Source organism: Macaca thibetana, chromosome 15, assembly GCF_024542745.1.
Source record: "Macaca thibetana thibetana isolate TM-01 chromosome 15, ASM2454274v1, whole genome shotgun sequence".
In the NCBI taxonomy this organism is placed as follows: Eukaryota; Metazoa; Chordata; class Mammalia; order Primates; family Cercopithecidae; genus Macaca; species Macaca thibetana.
The window spans coordinates 107,789,564-107,802,824 of record NC_065592.1 but is presented as its reverse complement, the minus strand read 5'-3'; the positions used below and the strand labels follow the sequence as shown (position 1 = coordinate 107,802,824).

General features: G+C 44.5%; 1 protein-coding gene across 1 annotated transcript in view; it reads right to left on the bottom strand.

Annotated features, from left to right (window-relative positions):
* The window catches only part of CTSV (cathepsin V), a 261,994-nt gene that overhangs the window by 180,600 nt on the left and 68,133 nt on the right, over window positions 1-13,261 (bottom strand). The window lies entirely within an intron of this gene.

Below are 13,261 nucleotides of genomic sequence, written 5' to 3'. Positions count from 1 at the left end.
GCCTCAATAGTGGAATTATTTTTCATTGTTAATACTGAGCTAAAAAAAATGCTGTGTGTTTTATGAATGTTCTTTTCTGTTTCCTGGCTAATATCTCCTTCTTTCTTTTCTTTGGTGTGAGGAATTTAATGTGATAATGCATACAAACTGCTCAGAACACAGCATTCATCGAGTGTTAGCCACTCCCATTATAGCACGGAAGTCCCTTCCCCCACATGTCTTTGCCCCACATTCCTGGATAATACCTTTAAGAATAAGGTTCTGAGTCAGGCATGGTGGTGCGTGCCTGTAGTTCCAAATACTTGGGAGGCTGAGGCAGGAGGATCACCTGAGCCCAGGAGTTTAAGGCTGTGGTGTCCTGTGGTTGCACCTGTGAATAGCCACTGCACTCCCGCATGGGCAAAATAGCAAGACCTTATCTCCAAAAAAAAAAAAAAAGAAGACTGTTCTGTAAAGATTGCCTTTCACTTGAGGAGTACTCAGTCTTCAGGTTCTTCCTACCTTGGGGCTTTTATTTATTATTTTATTTATTTAATTAATTAATTATTTTGAGACAGGTTCTCCCTCTGTGGCCCAGGCTGGAGTGCAGTGGCACAATCTTGGCTTACTGCAACTGGCTTACTTGCCTCCTGGGTTCAAGCAATTCTCCTGCCTCAGCCTCCTGAGAGCTGGAATTACAGGCACGTGACACCATAGGCCAGCTAATTTTTGTATTTTTAGTGGATAAATTTATCATATTGGTCAGGCTGGTCTCGAACGCCCGACCTCAGGTGATCCACCCTCTCTTGGCCTCCCAAAATGCTGGGATTATAGACATTGCTTGGGGCTTTTAAATTTTGAAATCTAAACATTTATTGTCACCGTCTTTTTTAACTGTTGACTTTGGTTTTCTCTTCTCTTTAAATTTCTGTCCTGCTTTCTTACATTGTTTTACTTTTGAATTCTTTCTTCATCCATCTTTTGTTTGTTCTTTTTTTTTTTTATTGTGAGAGGGGAGTCTCGCTCTGTCACCCAGGCTGAAGTGCAGTGGTGCAATCTCAGCTCACTGCAACCTCTGCCTCCCCGATTCAAGCAATTCTCCTGCCTCAGCCTCCTGAGTAGCTGGGATTACAAGTGTGTGCCACTACGCCCAGCTAATTTTTTGTATTTTTAGTAGAGATGGGGTTTCACTATGTTGGTCAGGCTGGTCTTGAACTCCTGACCTCATGATTCGCCCATCTTGGCCTCCCAAAGTGCTGGGATTACAAGCATGAGTCACTGCGCCTGGCCTTTTGTTCACTTTTTTTTTTCTTTCTTTTTTTTTTTTTTTGAGACAGAGTCTTGCTCTGTCGCCCAGGCTGGAGTGCAGTGGCGCAATCTTGGCTCACTGCAAGCTCCGCCTCCCGGGTTCACGCCATTCTCCTGCCTCAGCCTCCCGAGTAGCTGGCACTACAGGCGTCCGCCACCATGCCCGGCTAATTTATTTTTTTATTTTTAGTAGAGACGAGGTTTCACCGTGTTAGCCAGGATGGTCTTGATCTCCTGACCTCATATTCCACCCGCTTTGACCTCCCAAAGTGCTGGGATTACAGGCGTGAGCCACAGCACCTGGCCTATTCATTTTTTAATGCTATATATGGGCAGGGATGAGAGACATGAGTGAGCACCTTGGTGAGCAAGCCTTGCTTTAGAGTTGAGAAGAGCTGCCTGCACCACAGCTCTGCCTTCCTCCCATTCTCAACACAGTGTTGCTCTTCAATCACACCATGATCTGAATCAAAAAAGTATTTTTAAATACCCAGGATTTCTCCCTATATTGAGGCTGACCCTGATCATTCTTGCAAGTACCTGTCACCAGGTGTCCCAAGTGCACTCATCCAGCTCAGCTCTCAGGAATGTTTAAACAAAATGCTACCACTCAGGGCAGTTGTGTGGACACTGAAGCGGAGAGGCTGGAGAGGATCCAGGCCCATCAGTCTCCCAGGGTCTCCACTCCATCTCTGACATTCCACCTGGCTGCAGGGTCCATCCGTTTGTCCATCTGCCGAAACAAGAAAAGAGAAATTCGTGCACTGACTCAAAACAAACCAAAAAAGAAAAAACAACAATAAAAATCCTTCTCTCCTTTCTAGCTGAACAAAAAAATGTGCATTCAGTTCATACTTGCTGCTTGAAAATGAGTAGTGAATGTGGAACCAAGCTTGTCTTGTTTGTGTATCTTGTAGCTTTGTTTTTCCTTACCAGTATTCTGCCTATGTTTTCTTCTGTGATGGTTCTATTGCCTAGCAAGCATAACTGTGGTTGGGAAAATATAATTGCAAAAAAAAAAAAAAAAGAAAAGAAAAACGCCTGGTTGTTGATATACTAGACATATACAAAAGACATATACAAATGTCTTTTGTGTATGTCTTTTAAACAGTTACTGTTTCACCTTACATGGAATAATCAAGAAAAGTGTAAAAATTAAAAAGTGAAATAAAAATTTTTTTCAGTTAAGAGAGACTTTTAATTTTCCTTTTTAGGTGGCACTTAGAAAACTTCAATTATACATTCCATTATTACATGTGGATGTTAGCCAACTAACCTGTTGAGTAAAAGGCTTGACTTCCTTATGTCTGTTTAAAAAATTTAGTTTGAATTTTTGTGCATACATAGTAGGTGTGTATATTTATGGGGTAATGAGATATTTTGAGACAGGTATGCAATGCATCGTAAAATGCATTGCATCAAGGCAAATGGGGTATCCTCTTCACTTTTATTTATTATTTTTATTTTATTTTACTTTTTGAAATGAGTCTTCCTCTGTTGCCCAGGCTGGAGTGCAGTGGCATGATCTAGGCTCACTGCAGCCTCTGCCTCCTGGATTCAAGCAATTCTCCTGCCTCAGCCTCCCAAGGATCTGGGATTACAAGCATGTACCACCACACCTGGCTAACTTTTGTATTTTTAGTAGAGATGGGGTTTCACCATGTTGGTGAACAGGCTGATCTCGAACTCTTGACCTCAAGTGATCCTCCCGCTTTGGCCTCCCAAAGTGCTGGGATTAGAGGCATGAGCCACCACGCCTGGCCTTCCCCTTCACTTTTAAATGAGAAGTATTTTTCTACTTTCTCTGTCATGGAGTTTATGATTTAAAACAGAAGACGGAAAGCCATTTTACTGTCCTGCACTTCCTGTACTATCAGTTTCATTTAACAGAAAACGTATTTCTAGAGGATGTTGGCTGCCCAAAGTTTTAAAATCTGAGTGAAAAGGTATCCCATTAAGAGGTTTTGGGTTATGAATTTTAGGGAAGTTATTCACTGGACACGTCTAGATGCCCTGTTGTGTATTGTTGCAAAGTATGAAGATTTGTTTGGATCTCACCCCATTATACATATTTTTCTCTCTTTGGAGTCTTTAAAATCTACCAGGTGAATATGTGATGAGGACAAGGCAAATGTGCCCTCTGCCTGTAACATGCCAGTTTAATTGCTCATGGCATTTGTGAATGATGTGGTATGAAAAGTGAGGGGAGAGGGAAGTGTGGGAATATCAAGGGCTGGTCTTGATGATGTGTGACTTGCAACAGTCAGGTCAGGCGTGGTGGCTCACGCCTGCAAGCCCAACACTTTGGGAGGCTGAGCAGGGAGGATCCCTTGGGGCCAGGAGCTCAGACCAGCCTGGGCAACATAGCAAGTCTGTCTCTACAAAATAAGAATAATAATAAAAATTAGCAGGGCATGGTGGTGCCTGTGGTCCCAGCTACTTGGGTGGTTGAGGTGGGAGGATCCCTTGAGCCCAGAAGTTCAAGGCTACAGTGAGCCCTGATGGTGCCACTGCACTCCAGCCTGGGTGACAGAGCGAGACCCTGTCTCTAAAAAACTAAAAATAAAAAATAAAGAGCGAACCTATGTGAATGGTAGAGTTCATTGACTTTGCTCGAAGACTGGGATCACCTATAAAAGGTGGACCCCTTGTTGCTAGATTAGCTTCGCTCCATTGTGACATGTTTTCAGAACTCCTGCACGTTGCCATTATGGAGGGTTGCTGTGTCTATTAGTGTGAGAATTTGGTTATCATCTTTCTCCTCCACCAGACTAGAAACCCTATGAGCCCCAAGGCTGAGCCCATTTTGCTCACCACGGCATTCCCACCACCCAGCCCAGTGTCCAGCACAGGGAAGGTGCTCAGTGCACTTGGAATCAAAAGCATATCCTTTGCTGTGGCTCACACAGCTGTGTGACTGGCCTCAGCCCCTTCAGCCTTCCCATAGTTCTTGGAAATGACTCCAGAGAAGTGTGGATGTCTGGACCGGGAAAGGGGAGATGGGAAACTTTCCTTTATGGCAGAAGAGCAAGCGCCAGGGAGGGCATAGACCTACTCATTGTTTAGTCAGATATGGATTAAGAACTTTTGATGTGCCCAGTACTGGGGAGACAGGGGTGACCTAAACAGACATGAGCTCTGCCACATGGTTTTTGTTCTTCTGGAACAGCCTAGTGAGGGAGATAGACTGTAGTGAAACAGCCACAGATATGAGTGTACAATTACAAACTGAGGGCAGCAGGTCAACCTGTAAAGTCAAGGACCAGGCATCCATAAGAGCATCCATCAGTGAAACCCAGCGTAGACCCAGGGAGACAGGGGAGGCTTCCTATAGGCAGGGACACTTCTGCTGAGTTGAAGGGATCTGAAGCAGAGGGGCCTGTGCAAAGGCCCTGTGTCCAGAGGAAGCTAAACTTCTTCAAGGACCTGCCAGAAGATGAGATGTCTGGAACCTTGAAAGTAGGGGAGCCTTGTGCCAGGTGAGGTGCAGAGGTCAGCAGATTCCAGGTCACAAAGGCCCTTAGGTGTCAAGGGTTTTAGTCTTTATTCTTAAAGGCTGGGTGGTCTTGAAGTAAAGAAGAGTGTGGTATAATAGGTGTATCAGTTATCTATTGCTGTGTAACAAATTACCCCAAAGGGTAGTGGCATAGAAGAACTTATATTACTCTCTCACAGTTCTTTGGGCTAGGAACTTGGTCATGGCTTAGCTGGGTCCTCTGTCTCTGGGTCTCCCATGAGGTTACAATCCAGTGTCAGTGGGAGCTGCAGCTATCTCAAGGATTGCCTAGGGAGAGGATTCATATCCAAGGTCACCAAGTGGCTGTTGGCAGACCTCAGGCCTTTGCTCACTGCCGGCTGGAGGCATTTCTTCATTGTCTCATGAGCCTCTCCCTAAGGCTTCTCACAACATGGCAATTTGATTCCCCCAGAATGGGAAGGCAGGAGAGAGAGAAAACATTCTTTTTGTAACCTAATCTGAAATGTGGCATTCTGTCACTTTTACAATATTCTATTCATAGAAACAAGTCACCTGATATGGCCCACACTCAGGAGGAGATTGTACCAGGGAGTGAATGCCAGGGGGTGGGAATGTCTGGGTGCCAGTGGAGATGCTGCCTACCGCAGTGTGGAGAATGGATTGGAGGGGTCAGAATGAATGTAGAGAGAATTCAAAGGCTCCTGCAGGAGTCCAAACAAGAGGATTGCAGATTGTAGCCTGGAAGAGGCCAGTAGCTGTGGTGATGATGGACACCAGGTGGATATGTTGGAGAGACACTTAGGAGGTAAAATTGACAGGTAATAGGTTAGAGATGGGTTGAATATGAGAGAAAAGGAAGAGAACATTACAGAGCATTCTTAGGTGTCTGTCTTCCACACTGCATAGGCTGGTGCCATTTGTGGAGTCAAGGACCGCGAGATGAGGACCAGGTTAATGGGGAAACATCAGGGGTTCCGTCTTGAAGGGACTGGCATTGAAATCATGCACAAGCAACTTAAGACTCCGAGTCACTTTACTGGACATCCTGTGCATGCAGGGAGATGTCTAAGTCTTGAGCTCAGAGGTGCAGGTTTGAGATTTAAGAGTGGCAACATCAGCAGGTTGCCTTGTGAAGAAAGTTCAGGGTGATGAGGGGTGGTTCAAGGCCTGAGTCTTGGTGAGTTCCCCATGTCATGGTGGGTAGAGAAGGAGCGGCCTAAAAGAAGGTAGATGATAGGCCGGGTGCAGTGACTCACGCCTGTAATCCTGACACTTTGGGAGGCCAAGGTGGGCGGATCACCTAAGGACGGGAGAATGAGACCAGCCTGACCAACATGCAGAAACCCCATCTCTACTAAAAATACAAAATTAGCCAGCGTGGTGGCACGTGCCTGTAATCCCAGCTACTCGGGAGGCTGAGGCAGGAGAATTGCTTGAATCCAGGAGGGATGCGGTGAGCCGAGATCATGCCCACTCCAGCCTGGGCAACAAGAGTGAAACTCTGTCTCAAAAAAAAAAAAAAAAAAAGAAAAAAGAAGGTAGATGAGGTGGGCCTATCAGAGAGACAAAGGTCAGGGAGGGGCGATTTCAGAATTTCAGAGGCACAGGGAGGAGAACATTCAGGAAGGAGGGAGTGGCTGACAGCACCCAGGTTGCTGGGAGGCCAGGTCGGGTGGGGGCCACTGACGACCGTCACTCATTAGCAGACACTTACAGAGCACCTGCTAAGCGTCAGGCCCTGTGAGCACAAAGATGAAATGTCTGCATCTGTGGTCACCTTCCTGCACATCTCAGCATAGCGGCTGTGTGGGAACCGAACACACTGACGTATACTTTTAAATCCCCCAGCCACAGTGTTAGCTGCCAGATCAATGTTAGCAGCTGCTTGACATCTCATTTTTCCCAAGGGCCCCGGTGGGTGACTGGATGGGGTGACTGTTTTGCATGCAGGCCCCTAGCCTGGCTGCGTAAGGCTGGGAACTTGACAACAAAACAGGCACCAGGACCGTGGGCCCAGGAGATTCTAAGTCAGTGGGTCAAAGGGAACTAAGCAACCGATTTAAAATAATCAGGGTTTTTTCTGGTGCACAGGCAGGATGGAGAGTCCCTCAGAGGCCTGGGCTGAATTCCGATTCCTCCCAGAGTCAATGCTTTCAACCCCTACGGGTCACCTGCTGAGCCTCCTTTTCCCACCATGTGAGATGAGGATAGCAGCTGCCGCTAGGTTGCTGTATTAAATGTTTGTGGAAGCACTGGAGTAATGCCTCAAAAGAGTCCCAAACCCCAGGGTGGCTGAGGATGGTGCCACTCGGGCATTAATGTGCACAAAGCACCTGCAGATCCTGTAAAATGTACTTTCTGCTTCCATTGCCCTGGGTGGGGCCTGTGAATCTGCCTTTAGAGCATACTCCCATACGAGTCAATGCTCTGCTGTGTGAGTCACGGGTCCTCTGAGTGGTAAAGGTTGAGGAAATCTGCATGTGGTGTTAGGCATGACCTCCTAGTTGAGGTCTTCATGAGGTTGGCATTTGATGACACCATCACAAGATTGCTTCATATTTGATAAACGTATCTTCTGCAATACTAATAACCAAAAGAAAAGCCATTCTAACCCCCAAGCCAGCAATAATAGAAACAGTGAACCTTCCAGCTCTGAGCACTGCGATCATAAAAAGCAAGCAGCCCACTAAAGCACTGGCTAGAGAAAAATAGAACAGTCAAACCTGTGATTGTCACAGAGCACTGCATAAGCAGCATACGCTGCATGGGCAGATGAATAAATCAACCCCACCCACTGCAAATGTAGCCTATTTCAACATGCTTCACACCAAAGCACTTTTGATTAGAAAGTTTATTCAGGAGGTAAACGCAAATTACCTCTGGGTGTGTTCCCTTCAGCCAGCTGTTGAGGAATCTTAAGTGCAAGGGTTCAGCACCCACAGATTTTATCTCGTGCAAGCCCAATGATGCACTGTTTTCTTAGGCAGGGATTTTGAGTATGTCTTTCAGAGCTGCAATTTTCAGCAGCACAGCCAGGGCGTTTAAAAGGATGATCATGAGAATGAGATTCAGGCGATTGGAGGTGCTCACAGTTTCACGAAGAGTTATTTGTATGGGATACAGCCCAGGATGGCACATGCCAGACCTCTTTTAAGTTGATGACATTTGCAACAGGCTTTAACAAGCAGAGCATGTAGAGAAAAGAAATACATTCTGAAATTATGCAGGTAAAATTAATCAAGCTCTTTGTTGTAGAGAGGGCTTGAGAGAAGAGAGAGGAGAAAGCAGAAAGGGTTTGCAGTGGCCCCAGTATTCCAGAATAGCCTTGACTTCAAGGAGACTGCTCTAATGTCCCCATAATCACCCCAGTATTTGTCACACCAAAAATATCATTACTATGAGAGGCAGGCACTAACATTTATTTGTGCTTATGTTGTTTCCAGGCACATTACGTACTTTTTCTTTTGTTTTCTTTTTTCTTTCTCTCTCTCTCTCTCTCTTTCTCTTTCTTTCTTTCCTTTCTTTTTCTTTTTTCTTTCTTTCTTGTGACAGAGTCTTGGTGTGTCACCCAGGCTAGAGTGCACTGGCACAATCTTGGCTCACTGCAACCTCCGCCTCCCGGATCCAAACAATTCTCCTGTCTCAGCCTCTCCAGTAGCTGGGATTTCAGGCACATGCCACACGCCCGGCTAATTTTTGTATTTCCTTTCTTTCTTTCTCTCTCTCTCTTTCTTTCTTTCTTTCTTTCTTTCTTTCTTTCTTTCTTTCTTTCTTTCTTTCTTTCTTTCTTTCTTTCTTTCTTTCTTTCTTTCTTTCTCTCTCTCTCTCTCTCTCTCTCTCTCTCTCTCTCTCTCTCTCGCTCTCTCTCTCTCTCTCTTTCTTTCTTTCTTTCTTTTTTTTTTTTTAGACAGAGTCTGGCTCTGTGGCCCAGGCTGGAGTGCAGTGGCCCGATCTCAGCTCACTGCTCCCGGGTTCACGTCATTCTCCTGCCTCAGCCTCCAGAGTAGCTGGGATTACAGGTGCCCACTACCACACCTGGCTAATTTTTTTTTTTTTTTTTGTATTTTTAGTAGAGACAGGGTTTCACCGTGTTAGCCAGGATGGTCTCGATCTCCTGACCTCGTGATTCGCCCTCTTCAGCCCCTCAAAGTGCTGGGATTATAGGCGTGAGCCACCGCGCCCGGCCTAATTTTTGTATTTTTACTAGAAATGGGGTCAGGCTGGTCTCGAACTCCTGACCTCAAATGATCCACCCGCCTCGGCCTCCCAAAGTGCTGGGATTATAGGCGTGACTTTTTCTTATTTAATACTCAAAACAACCTTAGGAAGTGGGACTATTATTATTCCCCCTTTGGGATGTGAAATTCCATTGCATGGAATTGAATGATGCTGTTCCCTCTCTGCTCATGGGAGCCTGGCCCGAGACACAGCAGCAGCCTGGCCAGCGTTGTCCCCACTTTATACTTCTGCCATTTACTGCTTCCCGCCGGTGACAGCTCTGCCACCCACACCTCTCTAAGGTCATGTCTTGTCTAAGAGTGGTGTCCCTGATGTATTTTAAATAAAAAGTGGCATTTTTAGAAAATGCATACAGCAGAACTCCATGAAAAAGAACCACCCTCAGGTCTGCGAGTGTGCATGCGCGTGCCCGTGTGGGTTTCAGATCCCTTGCACTTCCCTCTATTTTGAGGAGGGAATGGGGAGGTCGTCCCAATCACGACTGTATTTTGAGCCTGGTGTGACAGAGCCCAGAACGGAAGTTAATTTGTTTTAGAGAAAATAATGAGGCATTTTACATACACACAGCAGTGAAGTCAAAATTTCATCCCGGTTACACAGTCTGGCAAAGGAGCCAGACTGACCCCAAACGCCAGAGTTTGTCCTCAGTTTTAGCTGCTGCTGTATCCCTGCTGCACCAAGGACCTTTGCTGATTTCTCCACTGGTTGTTAGCAATGCTGCTGACTCCAGAACACTCCAGAATAATTTGGACAGGAACCGAAAGAGTGGAAGGGGACTCTAGTGAGCCCCAGAGGAAATAGCCTGGGCTCCCTTTTTCCAGGTAGAATAGGGACAGTTGGGCTAAGTTTGCAGGGAAAACAAACAGCAAATATAACATTTTACTGTGGTAGTGATGGTGAAAGGGTCTGAACTTAATCTGAGAGGTGAGTCCATTTTGGGGCTTGGCTGTCACACTCAAATGGTTATTCCTGGGAACTGTGAAATAAAGCCTTTCTGTCCTCTGTGCATCAGAATCATTGCTTTTGTCTGCATATTTTCTGAAAGGTGCTTCTCATTCTATTACCCTCTGATTATCAGCATCACCAGTGTGAACATTATGAATGAGTTTTATGCCCTGCACAAAATATCATTGTCAGAAACATATTCCAAAGCAGGGAATGTTAGATAAAATCAACAAGGGTTGGAGGAGACCCCTCCGTCCCCTCTGCCACTACCTGGGTGCAGATTCTCCTTGCCTCTTTCTAGACCACCGCAACAGCTTCACAGATCTTCTTGTTGCCCCAGGTCTCCCCTATGAAAAATCTGTGCTGTTGTGCACAGCCACTCAGGGACACAGGCTTCTGGCACGTTGTAAGTGGGAGTCCTCTCCACGCAGCCACGAGATGAGGACAGAGCCAGTAAAGAGCTTGTCGCTTCCACTCACATGCTGTTAGCAAGAACCTGTGCACACGGCCCCCCTTAATGGCGACAGAGCTTGGGAAATGTCATCCTTCTCTGTGCTCAGGCAGAAGAGGAAGACATGGGTATTGGAGAGCACCAGCAGATTCTGCCACAGGGGCCAATCCTTCTCAGGCTGGCCCCAGCCCGCCCATTTCCTTGTTGCCCCATCCCCAGCCCCAACCGTGGGACTGCGTGTCTTTGCTGATGCTCCTGCCCACAATTCTCATCTAACTCCTGTTCTAGGTGTGTTCCACCTGACTGTTTCACTCTTGTGAAACTGCCCTAGAACACACAAGTGGAGAAACACTTTCTAAGTATAATGGGCTGTGTTTACTCATGAAGTTGTAGCCCGTTCAGAAATACATTGCTTTGTATGTATACAGAATTATAAAGGATCTTGAATAGTCAAGGCAAATGTTAAAGAATAGAAACAAAGTTGAGGAACTCTCAATGCCAGATTTCAAGATTTGCACTAAAACTTTGTTAATTAGGACACTGCGGTATTGACACAAAGACAAATAGTCCAATGGAGGAGGCTGGTGAATCCAGAAATAGCCTGCACAGAAATGGTCACAGAATCTACACAAAGCCACTCCTGCAATTTAGTGAATGAAGAATGTTTTTTTCAATAAATGATGCTACATCAACTGCATATCTATATGGAAAATTTGGACTAAGTTCTTAGCTCACCCCATTTACAAAAATTAATTTGACATGGATCAATATCTTAAGTTGAAGGTTAACATGACGATTTGAGAAGAAAATATAAAAGAATATCTTCACGACCTTGGGACAGGCAAAGATTCCTCCCATAGACATGACGCATAAGCACTAACAATAAAGGAAGAAGTGATCAATTGAATTTCATTAAAATTAAGAAATTCTACTCTTTGATATACACTATTGAGTGAAAACACAAGCCAAAATCTTGCATATGTCCAACAAAGGACTCATGTTCTAAGTATGTAAAGAACATGTTCAAATTAATAAAAGACAATTTTTTTAAGACAAAAGAATTAACAGGCACATCCCCAAAGAGGATATACAAAATAGGCAAGAAACATATGGAAATATGTTTAATATCATTACTCTTCAGAGAAATGCAAATTAAACTCACCATGAAAAACCACTGTACATTCAACAGAATGAACAAAATTAAAAAGACTGACGATGCTGAGTGCTGGCAGGGATGCCAAGTGTACGGAACTCTCACACACTGCTGCAAGGGGGAAAAGGGTGGACCAACAGCTTTGAAAAACTGGAACTACCTGCTAAAGCTAGACCTATGCCTGTCTTACAGCCCAGAAGTACCAGTTACCTGTAGGTGTTGTCGGGATTAATTCAGGTAGGCTAGAATTAGCCCGAGCTCTTTTGCTGAAGCACCTGCTGAACCCTAGTCAAAGCGTGAAACACAATGATTAATTAATGGTGGTGCATGGCACCCATGGATTTGAGGGGCACTGTGTGAGCTGTGCCGGCTTGTCCTCATTGTTCATTGGTAACAGATGATTTGTAACTGGTGTTGCTGAGAATCCCAGAGGGCTCTGCCATTGTAGCCATGATGTTCTGAAGCGCCTGATATATGTTAAAATTAGAGGTAGTAAAATAACATGCTTTGCAAATATCTTTTTGTTAAAATTCATATGAAATGTTGTTTTTGGGGAAGAATGGCCAAACCACCTGTTGAGTAACAGGCAGTGCATTTGAGCCTCGGTTCAGGGGAGTCGGGAGAAGGGTGAAGTGTAGAGAGCTCTGTGCCACTGTGCTCACAGAGAGGCGAGATTAACCATTATCTCCTATGTCTGTGCATTTTGCTTTACTTATCTCTGTATATAGTGTAGATAAAGGACAAATGAGTCCAGTTTACATCTAGTTTTTCTAGATGTTAAAGAGGTTGCCAGTGTACGGCAAAAGCAGATTAGTGAATTAATGTATTTTGTACACTTTGTTTTAAAATTCCTAGGAAAGATTGTCTTCTGAAAATCTGAGCATTCTTTCTCACTGGGTTGATGGAGCTGGGAAGGGTCCTAGGCCAGAATGTCCATATTTCAAAGACTCTTTCAAATTATAACTATGGTTACATGTGTGCAGTTTATTACAGACTGCTGTGTACATAGTGGACAAATTAACTCCTTACCTGAAACATCTAGTTTACGTAGACATTTAAAGTGCCTGATATATGTTAAATGTAGAAGTGGCAACATAGCACTTTGTAAATATCTTTTTGCTAAAACTAATAGGAAATACTGTCTTTTGGAAATTGAATTGTGAAGCTACCACTGGGAGCAGTAGAGTACTGTCTATATTTGTTCAATGGCTTAGAGGAGGTGGGAGGGAAGAAATTGCAAAAGATAATGTGCTAGTGTGTTCATACTTGGACATCTTCAGACGCCATTTTTTCTTTGTGCATTTTGTTTTGCTCTGTATATAGTGTATATTGTGAAAAAATGAGTCCTAATTTTGCAACATCTAGTCTCTAGATGTTAAAGAGGTTGGCAATGTATGACAAAGTACTTAGAAAATTAGCATATTTGTATGCCTTATGTTGAAATTCATAGGAAAACTTGTCTTCTGCAAATGACTTTTGGATAGAAATTTGTTCATCTCTAAGCATTACATGCGTCTGTACTTGTCCACTGGATTGAAGGAGGAGAGAAGGAAGTGAGGAGAGAATGGTTTGAGGCCAAAATGTTCATGTTTAGATGATACCTCAGATTATAACCATTGCTATATGCGTGCAATATTATTTAACAGTGCTGTGTACATGGTGAACAAGTTATATGAAATATCTAGTCTTTCTAGATATTTGGAAGTGC